Source organism: Lissotriton vulgaris, chromosome 10, assembly GCF_964263255.1.
Source record: "Lissotriton vulgaris chromosome 10, aLisVul1.2, whole genome shotgun sequence".
NCBI classification, from domain to species: domain Eukaryota; kingdom Metazoa; phylum Chordata; class Amphibia; order Caudata; family Salamandridae; genus Lissotriton; species Lissotriton vulgaris.
The window spans coordinates 1,156,474,763-1,156,487,544 of record NC_141698.1 but is presented as its reverse complement, the minus strand read 5'-3'; the positions used below and the strand labels follow the sequence as shown (position 1 = coordinate 1,156,487,544).

The 12,782-nt window shown below is 57.2% G+C and overlaps 1 protein-coding gene across 2 annotated transcripts in view; it reads left to right on the top strand.

Annotated features, from left to right (window-relative positions):
* LOC147689505 (pyrethroid hydrolase Ces2e-like) overlaps nt 1-12,782 on the top strand; it is a 279,745-nt gene that overhangs the window by 17,540 nt on the left and 249,423 nt on the right. The gene's annotated exons all lie outside the window — the stretch shown is intronic.

Genomic DNA, 12,782 nt, shown 5'->3' with positions numbered 1-12,782 from the left:
ACAGAGGTGCAGGCACTTTTAAATACTGACTTGCCGTTTCATTTCTGCGAGCTGGTTCATCAGATCTTCAATGCCTCCTCCACAACAGGCCTGGCACATTTTTTAAAATTAGTTAGCAGTGGTCTCGTACCTACGTTTGAAAAAGTATTTGGTATTATCCCTGCATTCTTTCATTCTATATTCGCAAGCTTGTTTGGCGGATTTCCTGTTTTGCTGGCTTTGGCTGCAGGCGTACTGGTGATATTTTGCTTTATTAAACATGGATGCCCATCCTGCGCAAGAAAACGCTCAGCACCTACTGATGCTGTTTCGCAACCGGATGCTTGATTACTATGGCTCCTTGCCGCTTGCGACTTTAAGCACGGCTTTTGGATTATCGTTCCGATTTTCCTTTTTCACATGTGTCCAGCCTGTGTTTCATTGCCTGAGCTGTGATTTCGACTGGGCCATTGATTTGTGTCTCTGCTTACCGACTTCTCCTGACGTCGATTTTGATCAGCTGATGAGCCCCGTAGTTGCTCACGAGTTGGTTTGTTCTGGCGAAAGGGTTATGGCTTTGGCAGCGATGCATGGACTAATGGGTCAGTGGGACATACCCGCAGCGGCGCATGACTTTCTGGCACATAGCGTTCTTGAGAACCCACTGAGTTGTCCTCTGATGTTGCTAGAGGATTCGGTGCTGGAAGAGCACGTATGTTCTTTCCCATTGCTTAATTGGATGGCTGAACTGTTTTCGGATGATGACAGTGATTTCATGTTGGAGGCTGTGGCTACCTATTTTGCATATTCTATCCACCCATGAGTGGCTTTGGAGACTTTCACTATTATGGCACGTGACTTTTTAGTAATTCTGAATGGTGTCTTTTTTATTACGAACATTGGACTTTGATATGTTCTGGGCCTATGATCATATAAAGGGCCTCAAGTTCAAGTGTTTTAAAAAAAATTTTGTGTGGCCACTATAGGCATTCATACATATTTTGTATTATTGGTTTTTATATACATTTACATACATTTAGCTTGGCTCAATATTGTTGAAGTCTGCTTTCATGTTTTGCCTTTCTTGTAGTATTGGCTTAATTTTTCTTTTTTTGACCGTCCTCGGATCATTGGGGGGGTGTCATATGGTTACTGCGTTTCTATATATTGTGTTAAGTTAGCATGAGTTTATTAAATGTTTAAACACCATATTTTCCTTCGGCTTCAGTTTGCGCACGACACCTAATTGTTATTGTAGCTTTCAACCTAGACGAAAGATGTGATTTATTTGAGAATAATATGTTATTGCTCTAGTATCAGTCGTGCTTGGTACACTTGGTACAACTGTCTGTACACCGAGAACTGCACACTCTAAGAATAACCTAACACAAGGTTGCTGAAGACCTGATCCTCGCACCACGTTAGACATAACACAAATAATATCGCTGCCAACATTGGGCTGTACGCGGGTTTAAGATACAGTTACAGGGAATGAATCAACACACTTGATGCTTCGCATGCAGAGAGCTAGTAGCTGTTGATGTGATCTCCTCCTACTGAGAATTAGAGGTATGGGCCCGCCCTGCTAGAACCCAAATGGGACCTTCTTAGATATAATATAATATGCTAATTAGGGTGCGCAAAATATAGGTGATACAGAATTCTATATATTTTTGCATCATAACATGCTATCACCTTTTGCTTACTATGGATTAGTGACTATGCTGCTGACTCTGATTTTTATAATATGTATGTTGATATTATACAAGATACTGTGTTTGAGAATGCTGCATTGAAAAATAAACATTTCAAACTTGCACGTGTATTCTTTGCCTCCCAGTTTCGGTTTGGAATGATTATATAACGAAAGAGTGTTCATGTGTTCCACGATACCTGAGGTACCCTAAGTTCATGTTCTGGATTGTCTAAGTCATTGGTAAGTTATTACTACCGATGAGACACTGTAGCTAGCTTGGTAAGGGGATTTCTGAAACAAAGGTGAGTTGTGGGTCACCCTAACTCACCCAGGTTCTAGATCTCTGTGCACAGTTCTGTGGGAGAACGGAAACCCTGCTACACTCCACTCTCTCTCTCTCCTCTCTCGCCCTCTCTCTCTCTCTCTACTGTCTCTCTCTCCACTCTCTCCACTCTCTCTCTCTCCACTCTGTCTCTCTCTCTCTCTTCACTCTCTCTCTCCTCTCTCTCTCTCTCTCTCTCTCCTCTCTCGTCCTCTCTCTCTCTCTCTCTCTCTCTCTCTCTCTCTGTCTCTCTCTCTCTCCTCTCTCTCTCCTCTCTCTCTCTCTCTCTCCACTCTCTCTTCACTCTCTCTCTCCTCTCTCTCTCTCTCCTCTCTCGCCCCCTCTCTCTCTCTCTCTGTCTCTCTCTCTCCTCTCTCTCTCCTCGCTCTCTCTCTCTCTCCACTCTCTCTCTCTCTCTCTCTCCACTCTCTCTCTCCACTCTCTCCACTGTCTCTCTCTCTCTCTCTCTCTCTCTCTCTCTGTCTCTCTCTCTCTCCTCTCTCTCTCCCCTCTCTCTCTCTCTCTCTCTCCACTCTCTCTTCACTCTCTCTCTCCTCTCTCTCTCTCTCTCTCTCTCCTCTCTCGCCCTCTCTCTCTCCTCTCTCTCTCTCTCCTCTCTCTCTTTCTCTCTCCACTCTCTCTCTCCTCTCTCTCTACTCTCTCTCCACTGTCTCTCTCTCTCCGCTCTTTCCACTCTCTCTCTCTCCGCTCTCTCTCTCTCTCCACTGTCTCTCTCTCTCCGCTCTCTCCACTCTCTCTCTCTCCGCTCTCTCCACTCTCTCTCTCCACTCTCTCTCTACTCTCTCTCTCTCCGCTCTCTCCACTCTCTCTCTACTCTCTCTCCACTCTCTCTCTACTCTCTCTCTCTCCGCTCTCTCCACTCTCTCTCCACTCTCTCTCTCCCTCTCTCTCTCTCTCTCTCTCTCTCCACTCTCTCTCTCCACTCTCTCTCTCCACTCTCTCTCTCTCTCTCTCTCCACTCTCCCTCTCCACTCTCTCTCTCTACTCTCTCTCCACTGTCTCTCTCTCTCCGCTCTTTCCACTCTCTCTCTCCGCTCTCTCCACTCTCTCTCTACTCTCTCTCTCTCCGCTCTCTCCACTCTCTCTCTACTCTCTCTCCACTCTCTCTCCACTGTCTCTCTCTCTCCGCTCTCTCCACTCTCTCTCTCTCCGCTCTCTCCACTCTCTCTCTCCACTCTCTCCCCAGCTGCAACACTTTATTTTATTACATCTAGATTTATAATAAATATCCTAAATGAATTTACATTTATATTTTATATTTCAATATTTTCATTTTTTTAAATTAAAAATAAGCTTTAATAATTTCCCTATACTTCCTCATAGCGAGATCCCCACTGCAGTGGTGGAAATCACTATCTACGAGTGAAAAGTTAATAGCAGTTATTTTTGACTCATAAATCCTATTGAAGGAAAGTCCACTAGTGGGTGGAAACATGTAAGTTTACACTTAGGTGTAAATCTACAGTAGGAAATGCTGGACGGCAAAAAGGTTTAGATTTACACCTAGGTGCAGGGGTTTACAGGAGTAAATGCAGGGCTCGAGTTGGGGTACCACGCGGGTGGGGGCGTCCCCCCACTTATTTTACCGGAATCTCGATAACTGGAGCAAATGGAGCCACACATTCACTCTTTGGCCTCTCTGGGGCGAGATCGGAGCTCATTCAGAACGCTGCTCATACGCTGGCTTCTCTGATGCAATTGCATCTAAGGGGTGAGCGAGGGGAGGTAATTAGTCTGATGGTGCAAGCCACCTTTCGTGAGGTCACTTCCTGTCGTGACGACAGCACCCCCCCCACTTCTTTTTTTAGGACTTGTGCCCTGAGTAAATGTACATGTGTAAACTTACCTTTGCGAAGAGGCCCCAATGAATTTCACAGCCGCGTGCCTAATTGTCCAACTGCTTCATCGTACTCTACTTAATGGAGATAATTGCTTTGGCTTTTGTGTAGTGAGAAGTTTATGGAATGAAGTAGGCATCTTAAGTTATAGCGCTTTGACTGTACCTTTTCAAATGCCTTCTGGGCACGGAGTTAAGGAGATTTCATGTGAAAACGTAGGCTAAAAAAGATAAGCTGCGAGATAGTGAACAAATATTAGTGCTGGCCAAGGAGTCCAAACCTTTCCGTCAACTACCTGAGGGGGACTGACGTACACATGAGGGCAGTGCACAGAGCTGGCACTGCTGGGCATTGGTGCACAGTGTGATATAGGTGGCATCACTGTACAGGAACTGCCACTGGGCAGGAGTGTAGCAAACATGGGCGGTGTGAGAGGCTGGCACTGGTGGGAAGTGGGAGGGGCTGACACTGGTGGCAGAGTGAGCGGCTGGCACTGGTGGGAAGTGGGAGGGCTGGCACTGGTGGCAGAGTGAGAGGCTGGCACTGGTGGCAGAGTGAGCGGCAGGCACTGGTGGCAGAGTGAGCAGCAGGAACTGGTGGCAGAGTGAGCAGCAGGAACTGGTGGCAGAGTGAGAGGCTGGCACTGGTGACAGAGTGAGCGGCAGGCACTGGTGGCAGTGTGAGAGGCTGGCACTGGTGGCAGTATGAGAGGCTGGCACTGGTGGCAGAGTGAGAGGCTGGCACTGGTGGCAGAGTGAGCGGCAGGCACTGGTGGCAGTGTGAGAGGCTGGCACTGGTGGCAGTGTGAGCGGCTGGCACTGGTGGGAAGTGGGAGGGCTGACACTGGTGGCAGTATGAGAGGCTGGCACTGGTGGCAGAGTGAGCGGCAGGCACTGGTGGCAGAGTGAGCAGCAGGAACTGGTGGCAGTGTGGGAGGCTGGCACTGGTGGCAGAGTGAGAGGCTGGCACTGGTGACAGAGTGAGCGGCAGGCACTGGTGGCAGTGTGAGAGGCTGGCACTGGTGGCAGAGTGAGAGGGTGGTTCTGGTGGGAGTGTGAGAGGCTGGCACTGGTGCAGAGTGAGCGGCTGGCACTGGTGGGAAGTGGGAGGGGCTGACACTGGTGGCAGTATGAGAGGCTGGCACTGGTGGCAGAGTGAGAGGCTGGCACTGGTGGCAGAGTGAGTGGCAGACACTGGTGGAAGAGTGAGCGGCAGGAACTGGTGGCAGTGTGAGAGGCTGGCACTGGTGGCAGAGTGAGCGGCAGGCACTGGTGGCAGTGTGAGAGGCTGGCACTGGTGGCAGTGTGAGAGGCTGGCACTGGTGGCAGAGTGAGAGGCTGGCACTGGTGGCAGAGTGAGCGGCAGGCACTGGTGATAGTGTGAGAGGCTGGCACTGGTGGCAAAATGAGAGGCTGGTTCTGGTGGGAGTGTGAGAGGCTGGCACTGGTGCAGAGTGAGCAGCTGGCACTGGTGGGAAGTGGGAGGGGCTGACACTGGTGGCAGTATGAGAGGCTGGCACTGGTGGCAGAGTGAGAGGCTGGCACTGGTGGCAGAGTGAGTGGCAGGCACTGGTGGCAGAGTGAGCAGCAGGAACTGGTGGCAGTGTGAGAGGCTGGCACTGGTGGCAGAGTGAGAGGCTGGCACTGGTGGCAGACTGAGCGGCAGGCACTGGTGGGAAGTGGGAGGGGCTGACACTGGTGGCAGTGTGAGAGGCTGGGACTGGTGAGAGTGTGAGAGGCTGGCACTGGTGGCAGAGTGAGCGGCTGGCACTGGTGGGAAGTGGGAGGGCTGACACTGGTGGCAGTATGAGAGGCTGGCACTGGTGGCAGAGTGAGAGGCTGGCACTGGTGGCACTGTGGGAGGCTGGCACTGGTGGCAGAGTGAGAGGCTGGCACTGGTGACAGAGTGAGCGGCAGGCACTGGTGGCAGTGTGAGAGGCTGGCACTGGTGGCAGTATGAGAGGCTGGCACTGGTGGCAGAGTGAGAGGCTGGCACTGGTGGCAGAGTGAGCGGCAGGCACTGGTGGCAGTGTGAGAGGCTGGCACTGGTGGCAGTGTGAGCGGCTGGCACTGGTGGGAAGTGGGAGGGCTGGCACTGGTGGCAGTATGAGAGGCTGGCACTGGTGCCAGAGTGAGAGGCTGGCACTGGTGGCAGAGTGAGCGGCAGGCACTGATGGCAGAGTGAGCAGCAGGAACTGGTGGCAGTGTGGGAGGCTGGCACTGGTGGCAGAGTGAGAGGCTGGCACTGGTGACAGAGTGAGCGGCAGGCACTGGTGGCAGTGTGAGAGGCTGGCACTGGTGGCAGAGTGAGAGGCTGGTTCTGGTGGGAGTGTGAGAGGCTGGCACTGGTGGCAGAGTGAGCGGCAGGCACTGGTGGCAGTGTGAGAGGCTGGCACTGGTGGCAGTGTGAGCGGCTGGCACTGGTGGGAAGTGGGAGGGCTGACACTGGTGGCAGTATGAGAGGCTGGCACTGGTGGCAGAGTGAGCGGCTGGCACTGGTGGCAGTGTGAGAGGCTGGCACTGGTGGCAGAGTGAGAGGCTGGCACTGGTGGCAGATTGAGCGGCAGGCACTGATGGCAGAGTGAGCAGCAGGAACTGGTGGCAGTGTGGGAGGCTGGCACTGGTGGCAGAGTGAGAGGCTGGCACTGATGACAGAGTGAGCGGCAGGCACTGGTGGCAGTGTGACAGGCTGGCACTGGTGGCAGAGTGAGAGGCTGGCACTGGTGACAGAGTGAGCGGCAGGCACTGGTGCAGAGTGAGCGGCTGGCACTGGTGGGAAGTGGGAGGGGCTGACACTGGTGGCAGTATGAGAGGCTGGCACTGGTGGCAGAGTGAGAGGCTGGCACTGGTAGCAGAGTGAGCAGCAGGAACTGGTGGCAGAGTGAGTGGCAGGCACTGGTGGTAGAGTGAGCGGCAGGAACTGGTGGCAGTGTGAGAGGCTGGCACTGGTGGCAGAGTGAGAGGCTGGCACTGGTGGCAGAGTGAGAGGCTGGTTCTGGTGGGAGTGTGAGAGGCTGGCACTGGTGCAGAGTGAGGAGCTGGCACTGGTGGGAAGTGGGAGAGGCGGGCACTGGTGGCAGAGTGAGAGGCTGGCACTGTGGAAAGTGAGCGGCAGGCACTGGTGGCAGTGTGAGAGGCTGGCACTGGTGGCAGTGTGAGAGGCTGGCACTGGTGGCAGAGTGAGTGGCAGGCACTGGTGGCAGAGTGAGCGGCAGGCACTGGTGGCAGAGTGAGAGGCTGGCACTGGTGGCAGAGTGAGTGGCAGGCACTGGTGGCAGAGTGAGAGGCTGGCACTGGTGGCAGAGTGAGTGGCAGGCACTGGTGGCAGAGTGAGAGGCTGGCACTGGTGGCAGAGTGAGTGGCAGGCACTGGTGGCAGAGTGTGAGGCTGGCACTGGTGGCAGAGTGAGCGGCAGGCACTGGTGGCAGAGTGAGTGGCAGGCACTGGTGGCAGAGTGAGTGGCAGGCACTGGTGGGAGTGTGAGATGCTGGCACTGGTGGCAGTGTGATAGGCTGGCACTGGTGGCAGAGTGAGCGGCAGGCACTGGTGGCAGTGTGAGAGGCTGGCACTGATGGCAGAGTGAGTGGCTGGCACTGGTGACAGAGTGAGCGGCAGGCACTGGTGGCAGAGTGAGAGGCTGGCACTGGTGGCAGAGTGAACGGCAGGCACTGGTGGCAGAGTGAGAGGCTGGCACTGGTGGCAGTGTAAGATGCTGGCACTGGTGGCAGAGTGAGTGGCAGGCACTGGTGGCAGAGTGAGAGTCTGGCACTGGTGGCAGAGTGAGCGGCAGGCACTGGTGGCAGAGTGAGAGGCTGGCACTGGTGGCAGAGTGAGAGGCTGGCACTGGTGGCAGAGTGAGAGGCTGGCACTGGTGGCAGTGTAAGAGGCTGGCACTGGTGGCAGAGTGAGCGGCAGGCACTGGTGGCAGAGTGAGAGGCTGGCACTGGTGGCAGTGTGAGAGGCTGGCACTGGTGTCAGAGTGAGCGGCAGGCACTGGTGGCAGTGTGAGAGGCTGGCACTGGTGGCAGAGTGAGCGGCTGGCACTGGTGGCAGAGTGAGCGGCAGGCACTGGTGGCAGAGTGAGCGGCTGGCACTGGTGGCAGAGTGAGAGGCTGGCACTGGTGGCAGTATGAGAGGCTGGCACTGGTGGCAGTGTGAGAGGCTGGCACTGGTGGCAGAGTGAGAGGCTGGCACTGGTGGCAGAGTGAGAGGCTGGCACTGGTGGCAGTGTGAGAGGCTGGCACTGGTGGCAGAGTGAGCGGCAGGCACTGGTGGCAGTGTGAGAGGCTGGCACTGGTGGCAGAGTGAGCGGCTGGCACTGGTGGCAGAGTGAGCGGCAGGCACTGGTGGCAGAGTGAGCGGCTGGCACTGGTGGCAGAGTGAGAGGCTGGCACTGGTGGCAGAGTGAGAGGCTGGCACTGGTGGCAGTATGAGAGGCTGGCACTGGTGGCAGTGTGAGAGGCTGGCACTGGTGGCAGAGTGAGAGGCTGGCACTGGTGGCAGAGTGAGAGGCTGGCACTGGTGGCAGAGTGAGAGCCTGGCACTGGTGGCAGAGTGAGAGGCTGGCACTGGTGGCAGAGTGAGAGGCTGGCACTGGTGGCAGAGTGAGAGGCTGGCACTGGTGACAGAGTGAGCGGCAGGCACTGGTGGCAGTGTGAGAGGCTGGCACTGGTGGCAGAGTGAGAGGCTGGCACTAGTGGCAGAGTGAGAGGCTGGCACTGGTGGCAGAGTGAGAGGCTGGCACTGGTGGCAGTGTGAGAGGCTGGCACTGGTGGCAGAGTGAGAGGCTGGCACTGGTGGCAGAGTGAGAGGCTGGCACTGGTGGCAGAGTGAGAGGCTGGCACTGGTGGCAGAGTGAGAGGCTGGCACTGGTGACAGAGTGAGCGGCAGGCATTGGTGGCAGTGTGAGAGGCTGGCACTGGTGGCAGAGTGAGAGGCTGGCACTGGTGGCAGAGTGAGCGTCTGGCACTGGTGGCAGAGTGAGCGGCAGGCACTGGTGGCAGAGTGAGAGGCTGGCACTGGTGGCAGAGTGAGAGGCTGGCACTGGTGGCAGAGTGAGCGGCAGGCACTGGTGGCAGAGTGAGAGGCTGGCACTGGTGGCAGAGTGAGCGGCAGGCACTGGTGGCAGTGTGAGAGGCTGGCACTGGTGGCAGAGTGAGAGGCTGGCACTGGTGGCAGAGTGAGCGGCTGGCACTGGTGGCAGAGTGAGAGGCTGGCACTGGTGGCAGTGTGAGTGGCTGGCACTGGTGGCAGAGTGAGAGGCTGGCACTGGTGGCAGAGTGAGAGGCTGGCACTGGTGGCAGAGTGAGAGGCTGGCACTGGTGACAGAGTGAGCGGCAGGCACTGGTGGCAGTGTGAGAGGCTGGCACTGGTGGCAGTGTGAGAGGCTGGCACTGGTGGCAGAGTGAGAGGCTGGCACTGGTGGCAGTGTGAGAGGCTGGCACTGGTGGCAGTGTGAGAGGCTGGCACTGGTGGCAGTGTGAGAGGCTTGCACTGGTAGCAGTGTGAGAGGCAGGCACTGGTGGCAGTATGAGAGGCAGGCACTGGTGGCAGAGTGAGAGGCTGGCACTGGTGGCAGTGTGAGAGGCAGGCACTGGTGGCAGTATGAGAGGCAGGCACTGGTGGCAGAGTGAGAGGCTGGCACTGGTGGCAGAGTGAGAGGCTGGCACTGGTGGCAGAGTGAGAGGCTGGCACTGGTGGCAGAGTGAGAGGCTGGCACTGGTGACAGAGTGAGCGGCAGGCACTGGTGGCAGTGTGAGAGGCTGGCACTGGTGGCAGAGTGAGAGGCTGGCACTGGTGGCAGAGTGAGCGGCTGGCACTGGTGGCAGAGTGAGCGGCAGGCACTGGTGGCAGAGTGAGAGGCTGGCACTGGTGGCAGAGTGAGAGGCTGGCACTGGTGGCAGAGTGAGCGGCAGGCACTGGTGGCAGAGTGAGAGGCTGGCACGGGTGGCAGAGTGAGCGGCAGGCACTGGTGGCAGTGTGAGAGGCTGGCACTGGTGGCAGAGTGAGAGGCTGGCACTGGTGGCAGAGTGAGCGGCTGGCACTGGTGACAGAGTGAGCGGCAGGCACTGGTGGCAGTGTGAGAGGCTGGCACTGGTGGCAGTGTGAGAGGCTGGCACTGGTGGCAGAGTGAGAGGCTGGCACTGGTGGCAGTGTGAGAGGCTGGCACTGGTGGCAGTGTGAGAGGCTGGCACTGGTGGCAGTGTGAGAGGCTTGCACTGGTAGCAGTGTGAGAGGCAGGCACTGGTGGCAGTATGAGAGGCAGGCACTGGTGGCAGAGTGAGAGGCTGGCACTGGTGGCAGAGTGAGAGGCTGGCACTGGTGACAGAGTGAGCGGCAGGCACTGGTGGCAGTGTGAGAGGCTGGCACTGGTGGCAGAGTGAGAGGCTGGCACTGGTGGCAGAGTGAGCGGCTGGCACTGGTGGCAGAGTGAGCGGCAGGCACTGGTGGCAGAGTGAGAGGCTGGCACTGGTGGCAGAGTGAGAGGCTGGCACTGGTGGCAGAGTGAGCGGCAGGCACTGGTGGCAGAGTGAGAGGCTGGCACTGGTGGCAGAGTGAGCGGCAGGCACTGGTGGCAGTGTGAGAGGCTGGCACTGGTGGCAGAGTGAGAGGCTGGCACTGGTGGCAGAGTGAGCGGCTGGCACTGGTGGCAGAGTGAGAGGCTGGCACTGGTCGCAGTGTGAGAGGCTGGCACTGGTGGCAGAGTGAGAGGCTGGCACTGGTGGCAGAGGGAGAGGCTGGCACTGGTGGCAGAGTGAGAGGCTGGCACTGGTGGCAGAGTGAGAGGCTGGCACTGGTGGCAGAGTGAGAGGCTGGCACTGGTGACAGAGTGAGCGGCAGGCACTGGTGGCAGTGTGAGAGGCTGGCACTGGTGGCAGTGTGAGAGGCTGGCACTGGTGGCAGAGTGAGAGGCTGGCACTGGTGGCAGTGTGAGAGGCTGGCACTGTTGGCAGTGTGAGAGGCTGGCACTGGTGGCAGTGTGAGAGGCTTGCACTGGTAGCAGTGTGAGAGGCAGGCACTGGTGGCAGTATGAGAGGCAGGCACTGGTGGCAGAGTGAGAGGCTGGCACTGGTGGCAGTGTGAGAGGCAGGCACTGGTGGCAGTATGAGAGGCAGGCACTGGTGGCAGAGTGAGAGGCTGGCACTGGTGGCAGAGTGAGAGGCTGGCACTGGTGGCAGAGTGAGAGGCTGGCACTGGTGGCAGAGTGAGAGGCTGGCATTGGTGACAGAGTGAGCGGCAGGCACTGGTGGCAGTGTGAGAGGCTGGCACTGGTGGCAGAGTGAGAGGCTGGCACTGGTGGCAGAGTGAGCTGCTGGCACTGGTGGCAGAGTGAGCGGCAGGCACTGGTGGCAGAGTGAGAGGCTGGCACTGGTTGCAGAGTGAGAGGCTGGCACTGGTGGCAGAGTGAGCGGCAGGCACTGGTGGCAGAGTGAGAGGCTGGCACTGGTGGCAGAGTGAGCGGCAGGCACTGGTGGCAGTGTGAGAGGCTGGCACTGGTGGCAGAGTGAGAGGCTGGCACTGGTGGCAGAGTGAGAGGCTGGCACTGGTGGCAGAGTGAGAGGCTGGCACTGGTGGCAGTGTGAGAGGCTGGCACTGGTGGCAGAGTGAGAGGCTGGCACTGGTGGCAGAGTGAGAGGCTGGCACTGGTGGCAGAGTGAGAGGCTGGCACTGGTGGCAGAGTGAGAGGCTGGCACTGGTGACAGAGTGAGCGGCAGGCACTGGTGGCAGTGTGAGAGCTGGCACTGGTGGCAGTGTGAGAGGCTGGCACTGGTGGCAGAGTGAGAGGCTGGCACTGGTGGCAGAGTGAGCGGCTGGCACTGGTGGCAGAGTGAGAGGCTGGCACTGGTGACAGAGTGAGCGGCAGGCACTGGTGGCAGTGTGAGAGGCTGGCACTGGTGGCAGTGTGAGAGGCTGGCACTGGTGACAGAGTGAGCGGCAGGCACTGGTGGCAGTGTGAGAGGCTGGCACTGGTGGCAGTGTGAGAGGCTGGCACTGGTGACAGAGTGAGAGGCTGGCACTGGTGGCAGAGTGAGCGGCAGGCACTGGTGGGAAGTCGGAATAGCTGATACTTCTCAGCGGAGCAGAGCCCTTTGGGGAATGCTGTCTCTGGGGCCCCCACCCTTGGGCATGACTTGTGGCTCTGTCTGAAGAGAAACAATGTAAGTTGAAACATTGTTTCTCTTCAGTCAGCGGGAGGGGCGAGGGGCTCCGAGCAGGCTGCAGACAGCCTGCACCTGCTTCAGAGGGAGAGAGGCATGCTTCAACAAGCCTCTCTCACAGCTTCACCGAAGAGCTGAGGGTGGCCCGGGGCCCCCTTCATTTACTTCAGCCTGGGGGCCCCCCCGCACTGCGGGGCCTGCGGGGGCGTTTTTTACGCCCCTGGCGAGGCGTACCAGCCTCACAATCACAAGCGCACAGTTCTAAAGTGGAGTGCGAGGCGTACCAGCCTCACAAACACAAGCGCACAGTTCTAAAGTGGAGTGCGAGGCGTACCAGCCTCACAAACACAAGAGCACAGTTCTAAAGTGGCGTGTGAGGCGTACCAGCCTCACAAACACAAGCGCACAGTTCTAAAGTGGAGTGCGAGGCGTACCAGCCTCACAAACACAAGCACACAGTTCTAAAGTGGAGTGCGAGGCGTACCAGCCTCACAAACACAAGCGCACAGTTCTAAAGTGGCGTGTGAGGCGTACCAGCCTCACAAACACAAGCGCACAGTTCTAAAGTGGCGTGCGAGGCGTACCAGCCTCACAAACACAAGCGCACAGTTCTAAAGTGGAGTGCGAGGCGTACCAGCCTCACAAACACAAGCGCACAGTTCTAAAGTGGCGTGTGAGGCGTACCAGCCTCACAAACACAAGCGCACAGTTCTAAAGTGGAGTGCGAGGCGTACCAGCCTCACAAACACAAGCGCACAGTTCTAAAGT